This window comes from Arvicanthis niloticus, chromosome 4, assembly GCF_011762505.2.
Source record: "Arvicanthis niloticus isolate mArvNil1 chromosome 4, mArvNil1.pat.X, whole genome shotgun sequence".
NCBI classification, from domain to species: Eukaryota; Metazoa; Chordata; class Mammalia; order Rodentia; family Muridae; genus Arvicanthis; species Arvicanthis niloticus.
Window position 1 is genome coordinate 50,900,239 of NC_047661.1, and position 25,082 is coordinate 50,925,320.

The 25,082-nt window shown below is 42.2% G+C and overlaps 1 long non-coding RNA gene across 1 annotated transcript; it reads left to right on the forward strand.

Moving 5' to 3' along the window:
- The first annotated feature begins 3,039 nt into the window (after positions 1–3,039).
- On the forward strand, positions 3,040–11,474 carry LOC143442002 (uncharacterized). Its single transcript, XR_013109854.1, has 3 exons — positions 3,040–3,176; positions 6,100–6,270; positions 7,408–11,474. It is a non-coding gene; the product is annotated as an uncharacterized LOC143442002 (long non-coding RNA).
- The last annotated feature ends 13,608 nt before the right edge of the window (positions 11,475–25,082 follow it).

Genomic DNA, 25,082 nt, shown 5'->3' on the forward strand with positions numbered 1-25,082 from the left:
GAGTAGTGGGAAGGGGGTGAGGGGTTGTCAAGGATACAAAACATAAAAATAGTGGTACATTTCAGAGGTACTCACCCTAAATGATTAGAGTCATGTGAAAATCACTCTGCACACTCATTCTTCTCAAAAATGTAGTCTTACCATGTCACTGTGCCCTACACTGTCATTACCAACTATTTCAGGTTAAATATTTCTCACTTCCTCCAGTCACAGCCCCACCTAGATGGCTTGTATATTTTTATGGTCAGGAATGTGTCTTCCTGCTTTGGACTTTTCCCACCCACAGGTGGGCCTACTGCCTGAGGCTTGAGGAACGTAATCCAGCAAGTGTCCTCTGATTCAGGGATAATGTCCTCCACCCAGAATGTGCCCTGGGGCAGTGAAGGCCTGAAATCTTATTTTCAGTTCCGAGTTCTGGAACTTGCACTTTCTCTGCTCAGGTCTAAGGCAAAAAAAAAAAAGTCTACACATATTTCATAAAATGGTCTTTATAATTTTTCACTCTACAACTCCTTGAGCTTGGACTTCTATTCCTTAGGATAGAACTGTGAGGAAATACAGTTCTGTTACTTAAGGGGCCTAGTTTATGTTATTTTGCTGTGGCTGCCCTAGCTTTCCTGGAACTCCATCTGTAGATCAGGTTGGCTCCAAACTCAGATCTTCCTGCCTTTACCTCCCAAGTGCTGGGACTAAAGGCATGGGGTATTATGCCTGGCTTATGCTTACTTTTTAGGCATTCTATTCTCAGCAGACCTCTGTAGGTTCCAGGTGGCGTTTTCTCATATTTTGAATGCTAAGATCCCCCTGCCTGTCATTATGCAGCTATGGTGAAGTACGAATCGTGTTTTCCTAATGGAAAACCCTTTATCTCCTCCTGCTTCCTAATGATCCGGAGTAGACCTCTTGACTCCTTCTCCAGTATTATGCCTGCCTGGATGCTGCCATGCTTGATGATGGTAATGGACCAAACCTCTAAAAGTATAAGCCAGCCCTAATTAAAGTTGTTCTTTATAAGAGTTGCTGTGGTCATTGTATGCCTCTTCCCTGCAATGTAGCAATGTTCTTACTACTTGCTCATATCTTAAGTTTTAGATAAAATATAAACAAAAATGGATTATCTGAGAAGGTTTAAGAAAGGAGAAGAAAAATCCCAAGAGAATCCCCAACCTGAGTATAGTCTGTTCTGCTTCCTAAGGGGGATGAAGAGGTGAGGATGGTTCAGTTCTTATCAGTGATGTGAATGCCTCACTCTTAACCTTCCATGCATGCAGTGCTGGGGAAGAAAGAGTCATGCCCACAGCTGTAGAGCAGGACTGAAAGTGCTGGGCACCAGGACTGTGTCTGCTGTCCCTGAGCCTGGGGATTCAACTGCTCTGAACAGTAAGTAGTTCGAGGGGTGAAAAGTTGGGAGTATGGAAACAGAAAGGGGGCAAGAAACCACAGCAGAAGCCAGAGCCTGATCAGAGAGAGGTGTCCTGTGGGAAATCTATCCCACAGAGTCACTGAAAGATTTTAGCAATAAGGCTATTGCTGAATGAAAATAAAAGGGAGGAGGAAGAAGAAAAGGAGAAGGAGAAGGAGAAGCAATAAAAAGGAAAGAAAGGAAAGGACATGACTGCTCCTAAGTATGGTGGAGAAAAGTTTATTCTAGATAAAAGGGGGAGCTAGCCAGAGGCAGACATATCTGGGAGAGTTCAGCGTGGATATCACTAGGCTGAGCTGGGTCATGTGGGGAGAAGGGAAGGGGAGGGAAAAGGAAAGAGGGGCAAAGAAGGTGCAGGAGTCAGGAGGCCAAAAGCACACACACAAAAAGGGCAATTAACCAAAATGTCTGGATTGTTTAGGGAAGAGCATCTGGGGAAAGGCAGCCCACCCCCTGGGCTGGAGTGTTCAGGGTGGAGGGTGAAGCATGCCAGGCATACCTAATAACTGGTAGGTACTGAGAGAGGCTTTGACATGTTAAATAGGCACCTCAGGGTTCAAACTTAACAATTGCTAGCTCGAGGTTTGGTTGTTTGCCAGGTCATGTTATCATATAGTCCCATCCTTCATAAATATCAGCTTTTTATATACATCATACGTATAAAGTGAGGAAAACTGAGGTGCATACCACCAATAGAGGGAAACTGTTAGAAAATGCAAAGAGACAACCAGAACTGTAGGAAGTTGTAGTTTTTATTTTAAGCTGCAAGCCTGGCTAAAAAGGGAAGGGTGCTCTTAAAGGCAAAGGCCAGAATTTACCCTTGAGAGAATGGGGCCTCTGAAGGTGTGGTAGAATTGCAGAGGGTCTTTCACGTTTCTGCATTTTCTGGTATTGTCTTACCAGCCTCACGTTGCTCAAAGAACTGGCTTCGGACCTAAGATGAAGTCCTCAGCTGCTACAAAATGTCTGTCCTTTTCTCTTTGAAAAGTCCTGGGAAACAGAAATGACCATAGCTCCTGCTCTAGGTTCTTAGAATGTAAGTGAATCTCACCAGGGGCCAGATAAGACCCATTCTTTCTTCGTCTTCCTTAAAATACCAATAAACATTTCTATTTGGGCTGTGAGTCCAGTAATGCACCCACACAATGATGTTGCAGTCAACAATAGACTGTGTGTCTAACAGTGGTCTCTCAGTATTTAGTCACCTAATAATAATGCAGTAGCCATCTTAGTTGGTTAAGTACAGCCAGAAACTTTCAACTTACTGCAGAAAAGGAGAAATGTGGTCATTTCCACACCTACAACACACACACACACACACACACACACAGAGAGAGAGAGAGAGAGAGAGAGAGAGAGAGAGAGAGAGAGAGAGAGAGGAGAGAGAGAGAGAGAGAGAGAGAGAGAGAGAGAGAGAGAGTTAGTTTAACCTAAGTGATTGGGCCTGGAGCATACCTGACAGATGATTAAACAGAAGCAAAGATAGATTTTATCTATATGCCTGGAAATACACAGCTGACTGGCCTTAATTGGGCTTCAGAGGGCAGGTCTGCACAGTTCTAGCAGGTTCTTGCAGCCTGATGCAAATGCACAGTTTCCCTTCCTGTTTGGAAACTCCCCTAGAGAGAGGTTTACAGCTGCTGAATTTGTGCTTCTGAAAGAATCTCAGGTCTCAGCATAAACTTAAAAATTAACTTCTCTGGAGAAGAACATTCCAAAGACTTACACATACATCCTAGGAGAAGGGCCTAAGGTAAGACGTTATCAAGAAGCTGGGCCCTTAACACAATAAACCTGGGTAAACAGGAGCTAGGACAAGATAGACTTAGCTAACTTTCATTGTCACAAGATAATGTGTAAATATGAGTTGCCAGAGAACCTGGTGTGGGAACAGCCGTTTAAGATCAGCCTTTGTGGATAACACTGTCTAAGAGATGATTGTAAAACTGCTCGTGTATTCTGTAAATATGGTATAAAAACTGCTCTTAGCTGCAGTTCAGGATTTCTCTAGCCTGAGTGCGGGGGAACCCCAGTGCACTGGTATCAATTAAACCTCTTGCTTTTGCATCAAACCCCCTGTCTGTGAGTGTTTCTGTGAGAGCGTGTCCCCGGTTTGGCTCTTAGGGTCCAACATTTGGAGATCCCACTGAGATACGCTCTCTCAGACCCTGCCTCAGGGATCGGAGGTCCGTTTGAGCAGGTCTGTGTGCTTTCTGTTTTGTGTCTGTGAAGTGTCAAGCCTCGGAGAGCAGTCTGTTTCTGGACCCTGGGAGAGGATCAGGTTTTGAGTTCTGGGAACTCTTCTGTAGTGGCCAGGCAGCAGAGTAAATGTGCTGGCACACTGCGGGCCACAGGACACTGGAGGACACTCCAGAGTCCCTCTGGGAGGTAGGGTTGGGAACGACCCTCCTCCTTCTGAAGGTGGTCTGTTCACAGCCACCGCTGCCTGGGGCTGCGTCTGTTGCTCTCTTGTAGTGTGTCTGATTCTGTTTGTGCTGTTCGTTGTTTGTGGTGTTGGACTGGTAATCTACTTTGACCGACCTAACACGGGATAGATGCTTTCTATCCCACTCTTTTTAGAATCTGTTAGATTTGGTCCAGTGTAAACTGGCCAAGTCGCCTGGTTACTGGATTCTTCCGCCGGTGGTTTTTCCTATGTCTTGACTGTCTGTGTAACCTGGTGTCTGTTCCCCCATGGCAGGGGCGAGAACCAGCTGTATAACCTGGTTTATGCTCCCGTGAAAGGGGTGAGCTGTCTGTGTTGACTTTCTTTGTTTTCTTGGCGAACTGTCTGTGTGTTGGTTGTTGTTCTCTGTGTTCTTGAACTTTGACTGAATCTACCACATTAAACATCCTAAATTAACTACTAGAAATAAAACTACTAGAAAAAAGTTAGAAAAAGAGGTAACATGACTGCCAGCAGAGGAGGAGATGGAGTAGGTACAAGAGAGCAGCTGCAGAGCAGAGAGGCGGGTCCTTTGGCCAGTGGGCACCACAGTTCGGGCAGCCCACCCACTGAGCATAGGGTATTCTCCAGGCGGTGCTGCACAGAGGGTACCCTCGCCCAGCCCGCACTCAGTGGGTGACAGCTCGTGGCTCCCCTAGCGCGGAGCTCTTGAGCCGCCCAGCTGCGCAGGTTGGCTGCCAAGAGAAGAAAGCTCTGTCCCTTCTCGCTTGCTGCTGTCAGCGTCCCCACCCTGTAGATTCCATCCTACAGCGGACAAATGGCATGGCCCAGTGGAACAGGGTGCCCAAGCAGAGGCAGTGGCGGGGTGGCGAAGGCACGGCTTGCGATGACAGCTGCTTAGCCTGGCATGCATAGAGCAGCCCGGAGCTGTGGCTGGCCAGATGGTGTGTCTGGGCTGGGGACCCTGGGGTCACTGCTGTAGCAGCCCTGGTGGCTTCCCACCTGCTGCTTACAGGGACTTTGGCCGCTGGCCGCTGGCCGCTTCTGGTGAACATGGTGGTCTAGGTAGCACCGTGGCTTTTCAAATTATCACCCGTTTCAGATAGTGCACCAATTTTGGGCAAAAATTCACTAGAAATGTAAGATTATTTACCTGAGAGTTATAGTTATATATTTTTTATTAAAAAAAAAAAAAACATGAGTAGCGCTGAGACAAGTCACGTGACCCCAGCGCGGGATCTCTGAGACAAACGGCAGGTTTCTTCTGACCAGATCTGACTGGGACTTTAATGTGGCAAAAAGTAAGGGGCACCTAAAAGCCTACGGCCAAATTCCATTAGCAGGTCTCAGGGGGGCCACATGAGGCCCCACCAATTTTGACCAAGGCATGTGAGGTTAAGCAGGGATCAGATGAGTTGCCCACAGCCTTTCTAAAATGGCTCATGGAGACATTCTGTCAGTACACACTGTGTCCTTTTTGGACCAGGCTAGTCAATATCAGGACAAAACATCAGCGGCTAGAGGGACTGCAGGATAAGTCATTAAAAGGTTTAGTGTAGGTTGCTGAGGAAGTCTACCATAGCAGAGAGAAAGAAAAAGAGCAGAGAAAGAGAAAGGAAGAAGATGAAAGAGAGATGAGAAAAAGAAAGGTGACAGGAAAGGAATTTACAGAGAATCTTTGCTATAGTGGTTAAGAGAAAGCAGAGAAGAGAGACTCCAATCGAAGGGAGATAGAAAACTCCTTGAAAAGGACCAGTGTGCACATTGCAAGTAAAGGAGCCAGCTGCTGAGCCTGAGAGTGCCCTAACAAATGGAAGCTGGGGTCAGGAAATCCCAGGCCTTGGGGAAAACACCCCAAATAATGAAGGTACTAGCTCTGAGTAAAGACAGTGATCGGGGCAAATGGGGGTTTAGATCCACTCAACTCTTGGTGGATACAGGGGCTCAAAACTCAGTTCTCCTACAAGCCAATGGCCCTGTTTCCAAGAAAAGATCTTGGTTCCAAGGAGCCACTGGCACCAAAATGTATTCATAGACTACCCGAAAAATGCTGGACCTAGAGATGGGCTGGGTATCCCATTCATTTATGGTCATCCCAGACTGTCCCTACCCTCTGTTGGGGCAAGACTTACTCTCCAGGATGGGGGTCCAGATACATTATCTACCCCATGGGCTGCAACTAACTGGCCCAAAAAGAGAACCCACAGGTAGAAGAAACACTTCTCCTACTGACCCCTGCCGGGTCAACCTGAGACAACCTGCTTTACAGATGGGAGCAGTTTTCTCCATGCTGGTCAGAGACAAGCTGGTGCTGCTGTGGTGGACAGCACAAATGTCATCTGGGCTGAACTTCTACTCCCCACCCCCGGGGCTCGTCGGAGCAGAAAGCAGCCCTGGAACTTGGGGCTGGCAAGAATATTAACATCTACATGGACAACAGGTATGCCTTTGTCACAGCCCATGTCCACAGGGCTATATACCAAGAGAGAGGACTGCTCACATCAGAAAAAAACTTAGATCTCTTGTATGCCCTAATGAAGCCAGCAACTGTAAGTACTATTTGTTGCCGAGGACACCAGAAGGGAGGAGTCTCAGTGGCCTGAGGCAATAACAAGACAGGTCAAGTGGCTCGAGAAGTGGCTATGCAGGAGCCTATCCCAGTTATGGGCCTGCAAGAGACACCCACTAGGAGATGGGACTAGATTAAGAGATGGCCTCACTTAAAACACACAGAAGAAAAAAAGACTCAGATTGCTAGCCACCCTACCAACTATTACCTAGAGAAAAAAGGACAATGGTGCACACAAGAAGAGAGAACTATGCTCCCCAGAAAGCAAACAAAACACTTACTAGGCCAAATACAGAGATAGACTCTTGAGAGATAAGCACATCCAGTCAGGAGTCCTAAAGTATATAACGGACCTCAGGTTTTGGGCCAGACAGATGGTAGAACAGTGTAAGATATGCCAGCAAGCAAAGGCTTATGAGGCCAAGAGTAAACAGGGAAAAATACCTAGGGAAGAACAGCCTAGAGTATATTGAAAGGCCAATGTTGCAGAAGTTAAGCTAGGAAAATATAGATATCCTCTAGTATTTGTAGATACTATCTTTAGATGAGTTGGGGCTTTCCCCACCAAGCAGGAAACAGCTACTGTGGTAACCAAGAAGACATTAGAAGAAATCTTCCCGAGGTTTCGAGTGCCCGAGGTAATTGGATCAGATAAAGGTCTTGCTTTTGTTTCTAAGGTAAGTCAGGAATTGTCAGAGATATTGGGGAACAATTGGAAGCTTCATTGTTCGTATTGTCCCCAGAGCTCAGGGCAGGTAGAGAGAATGAACAGAACCCTAAAAGAAACCTTAACTAAACTGCCCTTGGAAACTGGCACTGGCTGGGTGATGCCTCTTGTCCTGGCCCTGTTCTGAGCCTAGAACACCCCTCCTGTGTGGGACCCCCCACTCCCTTGATCCCAGCTCTTGACTCACCCCCCCTTCCAGAAATGATTTTTCAGGCTGATAAGGATATTATAGATCAGACACCAGGAACTGTGGCCTACACTTAGTGATCTGTATAACGCAGGTACCCCAGAGGTTCCACATGAGTAAACAAAGTAAAAGAGGCTGTTCCTGGTGCTGTTGACCATCCCGACCTCCACTGAAGTAGACGGAGTAACTGCCTGACTTCACATAACTCAGACCAGCAACTGCACCTGATGCCAACTGGAGAACAGCCAGACATCTGAGCAATCCTCTCAAGCTCAAGATCACCTGCTGTTCGGCAAAGCCAAAGAAACCATTAAATGGCTACAGTGTATCCCCACACAACCTTACCAAAGTGACTTGGCAAGTACTCTCAGCCACTGGAAATGTGGCTTGGTCCACCACAGTGGAACACCCACCTTGTGCCTGGCTGTCAGACATTGTCTTTGATCTCTGTAAGTTAGCAGCAGGCCTTAATTCCTGGGATATCCCCACCCTAGAGACACAGGGGTGGAGATTACCCAAATGTTGGAGACAAGACTTTTGAATCTAAACTGTATCCCAGAAGCAGCCTTAGGGTGTGTACACCCAAAGTTGAAAAGTGTCCTTTGAAAAGCCCCATACATGTGTGCTCCCGAGATGAGAGAAGCCAGCAGCAGGCCCATCAGTGTATGTGTGCAAAGGGACAGCTACTTTTTCTGTGTTACCTAAGGGTGTAGAAAATTGAAAAGTACATACTGGAGACCATTCAGGGGGTGGAATAAATAGCTAAAGAGTCTTGGTTTAACTCCTAACTCCCCTTAATTTACTACCTTGATTTCTACATTGTTAGAATCACTGACAATTTTGTTCCTGCCTCTGACTTTGGGCCCTTACATTTTAAATCCACTTAGTTGCTTTTATTAAAGATTGCATAGGTGCAGCACAGTTGGTGGTCCTGAGACAAAGATATCAAGAGCTAGGTACAGAAGACCAGAGATATAAACTACATAACTATCCAATAGCTTTAAGATTGAAACATGCAAAATAAATAAATAAATAAAAAAACAAAGATTGAAACATGCACAAAGAAAAAAAGAGAAAATAAAGAAAAAATTTAGAACACTTGTCTTTCCCCACCCCCATGGGAGAGGCTAATTAACATTCCTTTGTCAGAGGACACTTGCTGGACCAACATTCAGAAGAAGAAGGGATAGTCTGATTAACATTCCTCAGACCACAGGGAAATCTCCCTGGTTTACTACCTTGGTTTCCTCCATAATAGGACCCCGTATAATCTTACTTCTTTTGCTCACCTTTGGCCCCTTCATTTTAAATCACTTGGTTAAATTTGTTAAAGATTGCATTAGTACCATACAAGTGCTTATGCTTAGACACCAATATCACGCTGTACACCAAGATGACAACTTGTGATTCCAAGATTAGAATCAGTCACAAGAAAAGTGGGGAATGAAAGAATCTCAGGTCTCAGCACAAACTTAAAAATTAACTTCTCTGGGCTCCGGGAAAAGCACATTCCAAAGACTTACACATACATCCTAGGAGAAGGGCCTAAGATAAGAGTTATCAAAAAGCTGGACCCTTGACACAATAAACCTGGGAAAACAGGAGCTAGGACAAGATAGACTTAGCTAACATTCATTGTCACAAGATAATGTGTAAATATGAGTTGCCAGAGAACCGGGAGTGGGAACAGCCATTTAAGATCAGCCTTTGTAGATAACATTGTCTAAGAAGTGATTGTAAAACTGCCCTTGTATCCTATAAAAATGATATAAAAACTGCTCTTAGCTGCAGCTCCTCTAGGCTGTGTGCAGGAAAACTATGCACAGTACACTGATATCAATTAAACCTCTTGCTTTTGCATCAACCCCCCTGTCTGTGAGTGTGTCTGTGAGAGCACGTCCCCCAGTTTAGATCTTAGGGTCCAACAATTCCCCAAAGAAATCCAGAAATGCCCTTCAAGGAAGTTGAGAGAAAGCTCGTGCTGTGTTACAGGACATTTGGTTTTAGTGAAAGCACCAGAAAGCTAAAGATCAGGTTAGACTTCTTTCTGCACCTCTGTACTTCAAAAGCTCTCAGTTTAAAGTAATCTAGTCCCTGGGGCTTAGCGACTTGAGCCCATAGAACAAATGTACAATACACAGCTTAAGGGGAGAAAAGGTACATTTCTCTGCGATTGGACAATAGTCAAACTGTGGAAACTCAAAGATGGCCCAGGTGGTTAAAGCTTAAACCTACAGGGAACAGAGCAGTGAGGTTTGTAAGCAATTGTAGAGGAGGGCTGGTTTACAAAGGAGGCAAATAGAACTGAAGAATAGGCAATGGTCCTAGACAAAGGTCAGCTGCGTCCCAGGCAGTGTGTTGTCAGTTCCAGTCTCCTTGTAAATTACTCTTGTAGGAGATACAGCATTTAAGTAGCTGTGGAAACATCAGGGAAAGCACTCTTATGCTTGAGGAAAGGAAAAGATGCAAGAGATGCGGGAAGGATGGGGGAAGGTCAGATAGACCCTCGTTCTGAGTGTTCACAACGACAAGCACTGTACTGTCAGGCACCATTTTCTGAGCCCCAATAGCTGTTACTTTCTCCTGCTCCCCATCCCCCACTCCTATGAGCCTTCAATTCAGACCCAAGATTAGATGAGACGGGGCATGATCTGGATACGACTGAAATATATATGCATATGTATTTTGTGAAATGTTTTCTACCCCTACCATATGTAATAATTTTACCCTAGTAATTTTACTTGGTATTTACTAAGAGCAGGGTTGAGTCCTTCAGACAAACACTTCAGGAGACTTCCCATAAATCCCATTCTTTTCTACTCTATTTTTCAACCTTGCTAATTGGTCCAGTGATGCTTTCTATAGCTCTGCCCTCCTCCCCTTCCCAGCACAAGATCTCTACTAGGATCAAGTAGTATGTCTGTAGCAGGATATTTTCCCTGGTACATTTTACAATAAAGCTCGGTAATTTGGGAGAAGCTAATGTGGGAGGACCGAGGAGAGGAAGGAGGGAGGAGAAAGATGTAGGAGCCATGGAGAACCACACATAGGTCCAGAACAGTCCTGGGTAACGATTTATATCTTAAGGTTAGATATTGGGAAACAACTCTAATTTTGTGGGCAAATTGTTAATTGAGCATTTCTAAATATATATAAAGCCTTTGAATAATAATTAAGCTTTAGAGTCTTATTTCTACTGGGTACCACATGGATGATGGGTATTGTCTGGGGTTCAGCCAAACTTTGTGGAGACAGCATGATGGGTTGGCTGATCTAGCCACCACGATGGCATCTCATGAGTCCCAGGGCTGGTACTTCTGGATGGCCTGAGCTGCCATCTTTCGGGTCTAGTTTTGGCACATGTGGCCTGAGCTAAGCAGAGCTAACCACTGTTTAGATAGTGGCCAGCACAGTGGTGTTTTAAAAAATGTTACTGCAACATATGTTATTTTTAGTTATCATGGATTTCTTTTGTTTGAATATGAAATTTTTTCTTGGGTTTTTATTGACTATGATGACATAGATTTTCAAGAAATTAACTTTTCTAAAAACAAAGTTAGAACCGTTATTATTTTGCATCTGTCTGATATCTTCTCCTGATTGCATTTAGAGCATTTATCCTGAGCAGAATGATCCACAGGAAATGCATAGCCTTCGGGCATCATTCCCAGAGGCATGCAACCAGTGCCATCTCTTTCTCAGTTGTTGCTTTAAATTTATTTTCATGGTCAAGGTGTTGTCTGAATTGTTTACACTGTAGTTGCTAGGGTTTTGTTGATGTGTGTTTCTAATTAGCATATAGAGTGATAGGCTTCCATATGGAATTTTCATACATACTTGCTTTGTTTGACCACCTGCCATCTCCCTGACCTTCATCCCTGTTTAAATCCTTCTACCTCCATCTCCCTGACCCTCAACCCTCTTTAAATCCTCCCACCTCCAGTATTGCCCTTCCACTTTAAAGCCGTATGCACTCCATTACTCTCCTACCCTTACTCCTTAAAACTCTTTCCTTCCCTCTCTGGGCCAGCCCCTTTCTAGTTCTATGACCTAACTCACTCCCACAGAAACACACATGCATAAAAATTAGAAACTAGGATGTGCATGTGTCAGAGACTATGTGTTATTTGTTTTTCTGGGTCACTTTTTCACTTCATATATTTCTGAGTTCTACCCAAGTGTAGTTAGACTGTAAAATAACAGTAAAGAAAAAAGTGTTTTTTTTTTTTTCTCCCAAAGACCAAATGATGTAAAGATGCCCCCTTGTGGAAGGTTAGATTCCCTTTACAATCAAATTAAAAGAGTGAGAATCTGTTTTTTAAAGTTCTTTGTTCTATAGAGAGCTGCATATGTTCACTTGTGATGAGAAGCTGTTGACTTTGCTATGAACAGCAGAACCAATGATAAAAGGAGGAATTAAGTTCCTCACAGATTATCTTTTCTTAAAATATCATATATATATATATAGTTATTTTATTATTTTATGTGTATGCATGTTTGAGCTACATGTATGCAAGTGCATTGTATGTGTGCCTGGTACCAGGAGGCCAGAAATGGGTGTTAAAATCCCCTGGGACTGGAGTTACAAAGGTTATGATCCACCATATGGGTACTGGGAATCAAACCTGGGTCCTGTGTGAAAGTACCAAGGTCTCTTAACTGTTGAGGCAACTCTCCTGAACCTAAGATTATCTATACTTGAAACAATTTTATTTATTTTAATTGTTTCAAGATGCATTACCCTATAAAAAGAACATCTCATAAGTTGTCCTGCTACCAAAAATCTGTGGTTTTCTCTGTTCAAAATGGTATTTGCTGGGTTAGTATGATGGCTCAGAGGGTAAATGCACTTATTGCCCTGATTGAGAAACTGAGTTCAATTCTAGAAAGCCACACAGTGCCCCCACACAAATAGATACATTTAAAAAATAAAAGAATATTGAATTTTAAAAATAGTATCTGTCACTCAGTCTACCTTTTCTGGTAAGTTTATATAAGTAAATATTGATATCCTATAGAGAATCAGAATCTAGTGTTATCAGAATCTACTTTAAAAACGTTTTTCTATTATTTCTAGATTTATTTATTGTTTTATGTGCCTAAGTGCTTTACCTTAGTGTTTATATGTCTACCATGTGTACCATGTGCGTGCTTGGTGCCCATGGAGGCCTGAAGAGATTATCAGGTCCCCTTAGACTGGAGTTGCAGACAGTTGTGAGATGGGTGCTGAGAATCAGACTCAGGTCCCCTGCAAGAGTAGCGAGTGTTCTTATCACTTATCCCAGTAACTAGCCCCGAGATCTACTTTTATGAAAGAAATTGTTTTAATGTTAAGAAAGAAAATACTTTGCAAAGCCTCAGAAAATCTAAAGATATGTGTCTATAAAAGAAAGATAGAATTTTTTTTTCAATTTTTTGTTGTTTTTTTTGAGACAGGGTTTTTCTGTGTAGCCCTGGCTATCTTGGAACTCACTCTGTGGACCAGGCTAGCCTCGAACTCAGAAATTTGCCTGCCTCTGCCTCCCAAGTGCTGGGATTAAAGGCATGCACCACCACTGCCCGGCTGATAGAAATGTTTATAACTTCTAAACTCAATATGCCCAAGAAATACTGTAGTTGATGGGGGCAGAGGGTGTGGCACATACTCTCAGATGGTTGGGGTCTTGTTTGGAGAGATTCTCTGAAGAGTAAGCCTTCTGATGCTTGAGGAAAACATTGCAATGGAGTTAATTTAAGTATGCCCGAGCAAACCTTGAACACTGTGCACAAGCCACTTGGGTGCCAAATTTACTTGTTGGTTTTGTGGATCTGAGCTATGCTTAATATTTTCAGAAACATAAAATAGCAAGATTTTTAGAATAAAACAGCATGCCAGAGGTCAGCAAATGTTTTTCAAATAGGAGACAGAGAGTACTGAGAACCACAGAAAAAACAGGACTAAGGAAAAACTAGGAGCTTCTCTACGGAGCTAGTAAGGTCTCCCAGAAGCTGTCCTCTATCCTGGCCTGAACTGCTGCTCCGGTCCACGGGTCAGGGTCTAGCAAGAGAGAGAGTGGGGGAAGAAGGGGAAGAGATGCAAAGAATGGAGACAAGTCTCTCTCGTTTCTCATTTATGATCTCCTGTCTTGCAAGGAAGTCCTGGGTATTTATAAGCACAAGTAGAGGAACACAGCTGAAGACACTTTACCACATGCACCTTGCATTTGGGGGCACTAAACAACAAAACAAGATATGTGGGATAAACAAGATGTTTATCAGAGTGTGCTTCAGCTGTTGTAGGCTGTTGAAAAACAAGTCTCTTGTCAGAGTATATGGCCCGAGATGGCTGCAAAGATGATAGCCGATTTCTGCTAGAAGTTGGCTTCCAACAGTCCTCTGAGACCACTTCCATCTCCTCTTCGGCCAGCGTGTTACCCCCAACCCCCACCTCTCCAGAGGAAGAAACCCTGAGACACTGAAATCCCAAAAAAGAATATGAATTGTTCACATGGGCACAGCCACGTGAAGACTTCAAGGCCACAGACGCACAGACATTGACAAAACTGGCTGCCCTTACAGGGCAGGCTCAAGAGGGAAGGCAAAGCCCCCCTCTGAAGTCTGAGTATGAGTGTTTATGAATGACTGACTACTGTGTGTAAAGACTAGCTACTGCTGCTTCCTTTTCTGGGATGTTCATAGACTGAGACTCTCACTCCTACTGAGCCCCCTTCCCCTGTGCTGTACCCAATGAACATGATGAGGTTCCAGGTTGTGGAAAACTCAGGCCTGCTCTCCATGTCTGTTCTTTCTCCACTACCTTGATGTCCCCAGTCACAGTTATGGGACCCAAGCTACACAACCCATCTACCGAATACAGGGCTGTTACAGAGAATACTATGTCACTGCGACTAGACATGTTGGTAATTAGACTTCCCAGAAGCAAAAGAAAAGGTGTGTATAAAGGACCATGCAGGCATAGGTGTGAAGCACAAGCTTGTAAATGGTAATAGTTCTATATTATTTTAATACTCAGTACTCTTTATTATGAATTTCCACTAGCTCCTTGACCTATTCATAATAATATTATATTTGTATTGATTTTGCTAAACGTGGGTGTTCATATCTAAAGTGGCAGTTAAAACATGTTTTGTCAATTTTTGTTATTCACACATTGTTTGAGTTTAATATGTGTTATTGACAGGGACTAGGAAGAAGGCTCAGAGGTTAAGACACATGCTGCTATTACAGAGGACCTGGTTACTACCCAAGACCCATGTGGTTGTTGACAATTAACTGTGACTTAAGTTCAGTGTATCTGAATCCCTGTGCTGGCCTCCAAGGGTACCAATCACATATGTGGTGCACTTACATACATGTAGGTAATTCACTCACTCACATACACAAAATGAAAACAGGCTACATTAAAAAAAAAAAAAAAACTAAGACGAACCAACCTTGTCCATTTTTATCTTTTGACCTGCAGTCTTGGAAGGAAGAGAAATCTGCTGCAAGTTAATGTAAGAGAGTACAGAAGAGAGTCTCAGTAGAAAGATCTGGATCAATGGTTGAGTGAGAGGCTGGAAAAGTTAGGGTCCATCAGCCGTGTATGTGTCTACTGTACAGAAATGAAGGCTTTCTGCCAAGGAGTAGTTAATTGGACATTATACCCTGCAGATAAAAATATTTCCCAGGGATTATTAATTCCCAGGGACTGTAGTTTCAAACAGATTCTCCCTATGTAGACATTGTATTAAACTATTTCATCCAAAGGACATTGGATGCTATGACTACACAATGATCCCCTCTAGAAGGTTTACTTCTGCGGCACATTTTACATGTCATAAATTTTAGTGCCCGTTTTGCCCTAGACTTTCCTTCCATGTGAGCTGCTTCATAGAACTTAGTTTAATGCTATGTGAAAATGAGGCTGGAGAGACTGCTCAGCAGTTAAAAGAATTGCTTTTACTCTTCCCAGCACCCACACCAATTAGCACACTGCAGGCAATCCAACACTTCTGTCTTCATGAGCACCTATAGACATATGACATTCAGACATACACATAAACGCGTGATTTTTAAATATAGAATATGTGGCTGGGCGGTGGTGACACATGGCTTTAAATCCCAGCATTGAGGAGGCAGAGGCAGATGGACCGTCATGAGTCCAAGGCCAGCCTGATTTACAGAGCAAGTTCCAGGACAGCCATGACTACTACACAGAGAAGCCTTGTCTCAAAAAACAAACAATAACAAAACACAGTCAAAAGGAGGTTTGAGTTCATTTAAGTTTCTATCTTTATACAGTTGTGTTGTTCTCATCCTTGGTTAGAGAAGCTACTTCTTGCAGTGGGTAGTAGTGATGTAAACTCGTACATTGTTTAAAGTGCTGAGAATAGGCAACCATGGATGCTCATCCATAGACAGGACATTCATGTCAATCTGCCTCCTCCAAACCTAAGGCTTAGGGAACATTCCAGAGGCTGGGGAGAAGCACTGTGGGATGCTGTCTTCTGGTCATGGCCTGGCTGATTCATATGTACTCACAGAAGCCTTCACAAGGTCTAGCCAGTTAAAAATCCCAGTGTGGATACAGAAGGGGCCACCAAGGCCCTACTCCTAGCTAAGGAGCTATTGATAAGTTGATGATCACTGAGGGAGACACAGACACTTTTCTTTGAGGTGGAGTGGAGTGAGTGCCCCAGTGGATGATGTCACATGCATGCCTAGGTGGGCAGCACTAATTGAACTCAATGAGAAGTAATGATAATAAAAATAAAAAAAAAATGAAAAAGAAGCCATGAAGATGAAATTGGCATGTGTTGGTGAGGTGTTGGGATAGTGGGAGATGGATATGATAAAGGCATATAATATGTATGAAATTTTCAAAGGATAAATAAAACGTTATAAAAATATGGAAAATTAAAGTGGACTAAAGAATTGAGATACTGTTTCAAAAACAAAACAAAAAACAAAACAGCAAAACCAAACTCTGGGTCAGGACGCAGAGCATTTGCCTGGCATTCACAGGACTTAGGCTCAATCATCAGTGCAAAAGAGAAAGAGGGCCGGACATTAATCAATAACTGAAGGTCGCAGGACATATGTAGACCTTTACTCTGCATATATACTTCTTTGGCAAGGTGAACAACAGGCCTGGATTAAATAAGTATGGAAACAAGGCCATCATTTGAGTGAATAAAATAAAGAAGAAATTTTTTTGTGTGTGTCTGTTTGTTGGTTTTGAGACAAGGTCTCTTTCTGTAGCCCTGGTTGTCCTGGAACTCAGTATGTAGAGCAAGCTGACCTTGAAACCACAAAGCTCCACCTGCCTCTGCCTCCTGAGCTCTAGAATTAAAGGCGTGAGCCACCACACCTGGCTGTAAGACAAACTGGTGTGGATCTAAAGGCGCAGGGGACTCAGAGGTGGAGACTCTGTCTTGGAGCTCATCTCCCGTCCAGGTGCCCACACTCCAGGGCTCCTCAAGTGGGCCGTGACAGCAGGCACACAAATGGGAATGTTGAGCAGAGAAGCTCTTCCATCGCGTCGCTGACACTTCAATGACCTGATCTTGCAAACACAGTGCTGAAGCCACCCAGGACACCAGCCTTGCTTGGCTCCATGTATGTTGGAGACAACCCCTCCTTGACAGGCGTACTCTTTTAGAGTATTTATCCATAATACATATTACATTTGTAGGAGTAGAGTGCATGACTACATGTCTAAATAAACTTCTTCAATGTTCTTGCTCATGTGCATAAATATTCACATATGTGCTGTGTCTGGTAGGTGCATTTGTGTGTGTGTGAATGCATATGCATGTATGGTATACACATGAGTATGCAGTCCAGAAGTCAAAGTCAGGTGGCTTCTTCAGTACTTAGACACCTTATTTTTTGAGACAGTCACTCACTGAATCAGCCCACCAATTTGGCTAAACTGGTTGGCTAGGGGGCTCCGATGATCCTCCTATCTCTGCAGCCTCAGCAGCATGACATCAGGAATGCATGCATCCAGCTTTTACATGGTAGCTGGAGATGGAGCTCAGGTCCTCGTACTTGCACAACCGACATTTTACTGACTGAGCCAGCTTCTCAGCCTTTTGTTAATTCCTCTTAAATTTTTTTTATCACACACATATATGTGTATAATACCCACATATATGTATGTATGGCTTGTACATTTTATGGCATGCATGCGGAGATCAGAGGAAACTTTCAAGAAACGGTCCCTTTTTCTATCATGTGGTCCCTGGGGACTGTCCTCAGGTTGTCAGCTTAATAACAAGTGCCTTTACCTACTCAAGAGGTCCCTTATTTGTTACTCTTAACCTCTCCAAGGTTAGGATCCAGAGCTTGGATTAGATATAATTTTGAATTTCATGCTTGTGGAGCTAAAGCAAGAGTCTGTCACCAATGGCTCTTGAGATCTTACTTGGAACTTCTGTAAATTTAATTCACAGATCCAGACTTATAGTTTGGGGATAATCTACTCCCCATATGAGAATATAATTAAAGATAAAAAACATGAAAAAGAAAGAAATGAAAAAGAAAAGGAGAGGAGAAAGCAAATGGAGCCAGTAAGTCTCAGTGCAACTTCCTGGGGGAGAGGAGTCTTCTCAGTTGCAATACAGCTGGATTACCACAATTTGAGTTGGAAAGAGAATGCTATAATATAATGATTTGATTTCATTTAAGCTGCTTCACTTGGTTGATTTGAAGCTCACATCAAGGATGAAGGTAAATTACCAATGCTGATGGTAAAAGTCTGTTTATACGGCTCTGAACCACTGTAAGGGTTTTTCATGGGTGTGATGGGAACACTATTAGGGGGTTGGGGGTACAGACCAAGGTCACCCAGAGGTGTTATGAGGCATGAGCAATTCAATATTACAGCACACTAATCAACCTGAATCCCTGTATACTATAGTAAAAAAAAATGCTTGTAGAAAGAATGAAAAATTTCCTCCCTGGTCATTGATTATCTAATTGTATAGTAACAAGTCATCCTATTTCTATACTACATACCAAAAGATGAGTTACTTATTGACTACTGACCTGTGTTAAGCACTGTTCCAGGCAAGTTTACAAACATTATCTTAGCAGTTGCAGCTACAAATATTTTCTTACCAGCCATTACCAATGTTACAAACATCTGTGTTGTTCAATCCCATTTTATTGATGAGGAAGACAAAGCTTTAAGTGGATAGGACTACCCAGAAAAAACAGATTTGTGTTTTCAGTGCCTAAAGCATCTTAATGTTTGATAGACATCAACAGAGGATGAAGTTGGTAGGTTTAATCTTTTGGAATACAGTATGTGCAAAAATTATTTACGATCTGTAATCTTCCCTTCCAGGGATGGGCCTTATTTTAAAGGAAGCAGAAAACTGAATCTCAGTGATAAATGAATTGCTAAGACTCTAGAATAAATCAAGTCTGTTATGCGATGAATAGGCGCAAAAAAGAATTTTGCAGCTAAAAGCATTTCTTTGTGTGTGAAATGAAAGCTGTAAGTACATGCCAAGCCACCGACAAATAAATTTCAAATTCTCAGCTGCTGCTTAGCCTCTTGGAAGCTGAGAACATTAATGAGTTTATCTAAGAACTGGTTGAATGAAGCAAATTTTCCCTGAGCTGTTTGATGGCTTGCTGTTGCATGGATTATGGGTTATTGGAGAGGGGTCACAGTTGGCAGTGCAGCTGATGGACCGGCAAACACAGAGGTTTCATAATGAAGGAGGGAAGGAAAATCACTCCACAGAAGGGATTAAAGTTCTAATTGGTTTTCTCAAGGCACTTGCAGACTCTATTCAGGAGCTAATTTTGAATTTTAAAGAAATATTTGATGAGTGTAGTCATGGCCATTTACGGTTCTCTATTTTACATTCATAAATATTTATTAGATACATTACTGGGCTCTAAAAAGCAGCCTAATAAATATTTACCAAGAACAGCCGGCTATTAGACTTCTTAACTTAGTGCTTCCGACTGTGTTAATTTTGGCCCTGAATGTGCCAATTACTATGCTTGCTTAGGGACTCTGAACTTGAAAGAGAAAGAAGTGCAAGAGTAGCAGGAAGTTATTTAAAAATTAACAAGAAAAGAACAGGCTAGGAGGAAGTGAAGACTCAACTCTCCCTCTTCTGGCCAACCACCTTCCTCTGCTCAGATCATCTCCCCTCTGCTGACATCATCCTCTCCCCTCCGCTGACATCATCCTCTCCTCTGCTGACATCATCCTCTCCTCTGCTGACATCATCCTCTCCCCTCTGCTGACATCATCCTCTCCCCTCTGCAGACATCATCCTCTCCCCTCTGCTGACATCATCCTCTCCCCTCTGCTGACATCATCCTTTCCCCTCTGGTGACATCATCATCATCTCCTCTCTGCAGATCAGATTTGTCTCCCCTGAACTTTTGGGAAACACTATCCAAAGAAGCAAGGACTGCAAAGAACCCTCAGCCGGCTCCATAGCTGAGTGGCATGGGCAATGAGTAGGGTTACAGCACTGGCTATTTTCCTGTTACACTGAGCCCCATTGCCCATGTATTACACAAGCATGGTACCTGAGTGCACTGGGCCTGTGAGCTGCCTCGCCGCATGATTTTGGCTCCTGTTTCTGGTTGTAGAACTCTAAGTCTGGTCTGCCATTCCCATTCCTTTGGATTCTGGGATCTACTGAAATTATATTCACATTTTTTTTTCTGCTAAATAATCTGGAGTCCATTTCTACTGCTTAGAAATAAGAACATCAGATGATGGAATAACTAATTGAAGTTTTAAGAAGCCTATGTTAGGCCCAACCAAAAAAAAAAATCTCATGAATTAGATTTGGTGTGTTGTGTACCAATTCAAAAACTGTATGTTAAATTACTAAAGTTGGGGGAGAAAAAAATACAAATGGAGCCCATTCAAGTTATATTTTCTTTTCCCATCTCTCCTAACTATTGAAGCAATGTCTTTTGAAATGGCATTTTGTTGTTGTTGTTGTTGTGTTTTACAAATGCTATATAGTTTGAGGAAAATGCAAGGATTGGGGTGGGAAAAAAAGCTACTCCATAGAACACATTTAGCATCTAGTTTAAGGTCTTTTTCCCAGGTTTTTTTTTTTTTTTTTTTTTTTTGACAGAGTTCCATGTAGACCAGGTTGGCTTCAACCCTATTATGTAGCCAAGGATGCCCCCCTGAATTTCTGATTCTCTTACCTCCACTTTTTAAGTGCCTTTCTTATAGGCATATGGTTTACTCCAAATTTTAGTTTAAAATCTTGTGACTTTCACAATACAGTACCCGTGACAAGCTGGCAGGAAAATAGTTATTCCATAGTTGCTGAGAATGATAGCACAGCCTTGGGAGAAGGAAAGGCTTGAGGGAAGACAAAGAAACCTTTTCTCCTTTCTCCTTTAATACTCTTACTGAGCAGCACATGTTCACAACAACCTAGAGACACTCAAAGAATGGGTCATAGGACTACCCTTAAAAGAGATACATTCATTCAATGATTCATTCACTGACAAGGAGTCTTCACTGGGCCTTTTAGGTGTGCAGATGTGCAAGGTGTAGCTCTTATCCCCTGCACTGTATAGCCCTCATCCACATTTCACTTGGCTAACACCCTATGCAGCTTCATGCTGTCCAGGAGATTTAGTTATGCATTAGTTTATCTACTTATTCCTAATTACCTCACCCTTGGAGTTGATGTTTATCAGGATTTACGTTACTAACTTCGGTCTAGAGAAATAAGCAGTATATAATCAGGTTGTTATAAACTCAGATTATATAGGAAAAGATACACTTTCCAGGGTAACAGGTATATTAATTAGAAGAATGCACTTACAATTATGAGCAAGTTATTTTTAAAATGAAGAGTGTGAAGCTGTGCCTTTAAGAATGAAGAGATTATTTATATTTCCCAAAACAAAATATAATCTCCTAATCAGAATGTCTTTCATCCAAGCTGAAACAAAATGCAATTGCTGGCGTGAATATGAAAAACAAGAGAGGAACCGCAAACGCTCCTGGAAATGTAAACAAGTATGGCTGCTGTGGAGATCACTTGGATGCTCATTTAAAAATAAAAAAATGATCTATCACACAGCTGTAACACCCAGAGTATGGGCCTACAGGAATCGAAGTTGGCATGTCTTTTCGGTACCTGCATTCTCATGTTTATTATAGCACTCACTATCCACAGATCAAGTGACAGACTCAGTTTAGAGGAATTTTAATCCAGCAACTTGTCTGCTCTAGCAATGGGATCATATCTAAAGACATTCTAGGTCTATATGATCTGGCTGAAATACAAACATATCCTTAGTACATACCTTTAATTCCAAACAAGGATGTCTAATTGAGGGGCAAAGTGACAGAGTAGAGAACGATTTCACAGAATCAGTCAGAGATAAGATATGTCTTTCAAGAAGCTATTTAAGGCAGTGCAGGATGAGAGAGAGTGAGTTACGAATTGAGTCAGTTGGAAGTCAATACAGTGAGTGCAGTATAGTGGAGTTGTTTGTTCATGAGTTCATACTGTTCAGTGCAGGTCAGCAGAGACAGTTGAAGCCAGAGAATAAGAAGGAGCCAAAAGATTAGAACAAATTGCCAGAGTTAGTTTGAGGCCAAGCAGAGCAATTCAGTGAGAAGCTGAGAGAAGCCAGATTGAATCAGTCAGCTTGGAGAGGAGTTTGAGCCAGAACAGCTGAGTTGAACCAGCCAACCAGAGTTCAGAAAGAACTAGAAAGGGTGAGTTTATTCAGCAGTAAGCCTCTTAGAGGACAATTTCATCAGGCAGATAAAAGAAACTTTTACAAATCATTCTAGATGTTCATCTATGGATAGAGAAAATGTCTAGATGCCCATCTAGTGGATAGAGAAAATGTATATGTATCTATATATCTATATCTATATCTCAGACTATTATTTAGCCATTTAAAAGAAAATCATGTTATTTGCAAGAAAGTGGATAAAAAAACCTAAAGATTATCAAGTTAAGTAAACTGAACTGGACCTATAGTTACAAGTACATAATATTTTTCCAGCAGGAAGAGGAAGGGTGTGTAATGGGCAGCAGATATGGTCTAAACACATTATACACATGAATGAAAGTGTCATAATAAAACCCATAATTTTGTAGGTGGTGGTTTAAATGAGAATAGTCTCCATAGGCACATATACTTAAATGTTTGGTTCCCAATTAGTGGAACTATTTGGGAAAATTTAAGAGGTGTAGTCTTGGAGGGAGTGTTACTGATGGCATGCCACATTCTCATTTAGCACCCTCTGCCTTGTGTTTGTGGATTAAGATCTGAGCTCTCATCTACTGCTCAGTGCAATGCCTACCTGATGCCATGTTTCCTTCTTGCCAGGATGGTCATGGACATCCTCTCTGAAACTATAAGTCCCAAATATACTTTTTCTTCTTTAATTTGCTTTGATCCAGGTGCCTTATAACATCAATAGAATAATAACTAAGACACTGTAGAAAAATATACATTAATAAAAATAAAACATGATCTATTGGAGTTGAATGGTTACTGGCAAGATTCTGTGCTTACAGATAATAGGATTTCTAGAAATAAAAAATGAAAAAACTATCATCTGAAATTTATTAACTGTAAGAATGTGAAAACACTGTAGTAAAAATTTAAGGAAGGGATTGGAGCAATATCATAGCAATAAAGAATGCTGGCTGCTGTTCCCGGGGGCCTGAGTTCTATTCTCAGTATCCACATGGCAGCTCTCAACTATCTGCAGCTCGGTTTCCAAGTGACCTGGCACCCTCTTCTGGCCTCCACAGTTACCAGGCATGCACTTGGTGTAGACATACATAGAAACTCATCTACATAAAATAAAAATAAATCTTTAAAAAGTAAGCCAATATATACGGGATTGTCACAAAATAAATAAAAAGATAAAAATCACCCCCCCCCCAATATTGAAAATAAAAAGAATTTGGGGAAAATATGGAGCCTATAGGTAATTATCTTTGTATTTTTCCCATCACCTCAACAATAGAAGAGATAATATTATAACTTGCAACTTAATCACCTTCTGATATTAATGACATGCTGCAAAATATAACCCAGCTGGAAACCATCAAGTCTCAGATTAAAAATCTGCTAGGTTCAGATTAAAATATGGAATGTTTGGCTGAAGAAATGGCTCTGTACTAAGAGTGCTTGCCTCCCTTCCAGGGGACCCAAATTTGATTACCAGCTCCCATGGGAGGGGGGCTCACAACTGTCTCTAACTTCAGTTCCAGGGACATTTGACACCCTTTTCCAGCCTCTGCAGGCAGACTGCCCTGCAGTGTAACATATATTATACATAACATATATACTCTTTAATATATATACATGTGTATATGTATGTATGAACTCCTAAAACAAAATATTTGTAACTTATCAACCCTGGGGGAGAGTTAAAAGTGCTGACGTAGCTGGGTGGTGGTAGCACATGTCTTGAAGTCCAGCACTCAGGAAGCAGAGGCAGGGGAATCTCTATGAGTTAGAGGGCAGCCTGTCTCAAAACAAACAAACAAACAAACAAACAAACAAACAAAAACCACCTAAGCCCCAAGTCTGGAGCTGGACCTATCTCTTTAGATACCTCCTTACCTTTGCTGAGTAACAACTTCTTCAAGCATAAGATTTCATCTGATTAATAGCCTCTTCTAAAACAGTTACAAAATGAAAATAAATGCTATGTGGAAGGTGTCTAACATGTACTAGGCAACTCAATATTTCTTCTTATCTTTTTTCCCCCTGCTAGGTGCTTAAGATCCAGTTAGGAAGATAAGCTGTAAACCTACAAAGAGGCGAAGAAAAACCCAAGAATGAACTCACATTTCATGTCTACTGAGACCTCTGGAGAAGAGGATGTCTGAGTTGTTTCAGCTCTGAATGTTGGTTATTCCATGTGAGAAGCGCCACAGGCCAGCATGTGCTGAGCTGGCAATGGGTATATGCAGACAGGAAGTATTACAGAGGTGAAGAGGTGTAGGCTGCCTTGGGCTACAACAGTTAAGGCCATTTTAAAAAGATTGTGAGCTGTTTGAGCTACAACCACATCCTGAACTGATTAAGAAAGTGTCTTAGTTGGAAATCCTTTGCTATGATGAAATGCCATGACCAAAACAACTTGGGGGAGGAAAGGGTTTATTCAGCTTATATTTCCACATCACTGTTCATCATTGAAGGGAGTCAGGACAGGAACTCAAGCAGAGGGGGAACCGGGAGGCAGGAGCTGATGCAGAGGCCATGGAGGGGTGCTGCTTACTCTTACTGGCTTGCTCAGCTTCCTTTCTAGTAGAATCCAGAATCACCAGCCAAAGAATGGCACCAAGCACAATAGGCTGGTCGTTCTGCATTGATCATTTATTACAAAACATCTTGGGCTGGAGAGATGACTCAGTGGTTAAGAGCACTGACTGTTCTTCTAGAGGTCTTGAGTTCAATTCCCAGCAACCACATGGTGTCTCATAACCATCTGTAATGAGATCTGATGCCCTCTTCTGGTGTGTCTGAAGAGAGTGACAGTGTACTCACATTAAATAAATAAATAAATAAATAAATAAATAAATAAATAAATCTTTTAAAAAAAAGAAATAGAAGAAAGAAAAAAAAAGAAAAAGAAAAAGAAAATGTCTTTTAGTGGATCTTATGGAGGCATTTCCTCAATTTAGGTTTCCTTAACTCTAGCTTGAGTCAAGTTGACATAAAGCTAGCTAGGGCAGAGAGTGACTGACATGTATGATTATAACATAAATCCATTTTTTTTTCAGTTTTTAA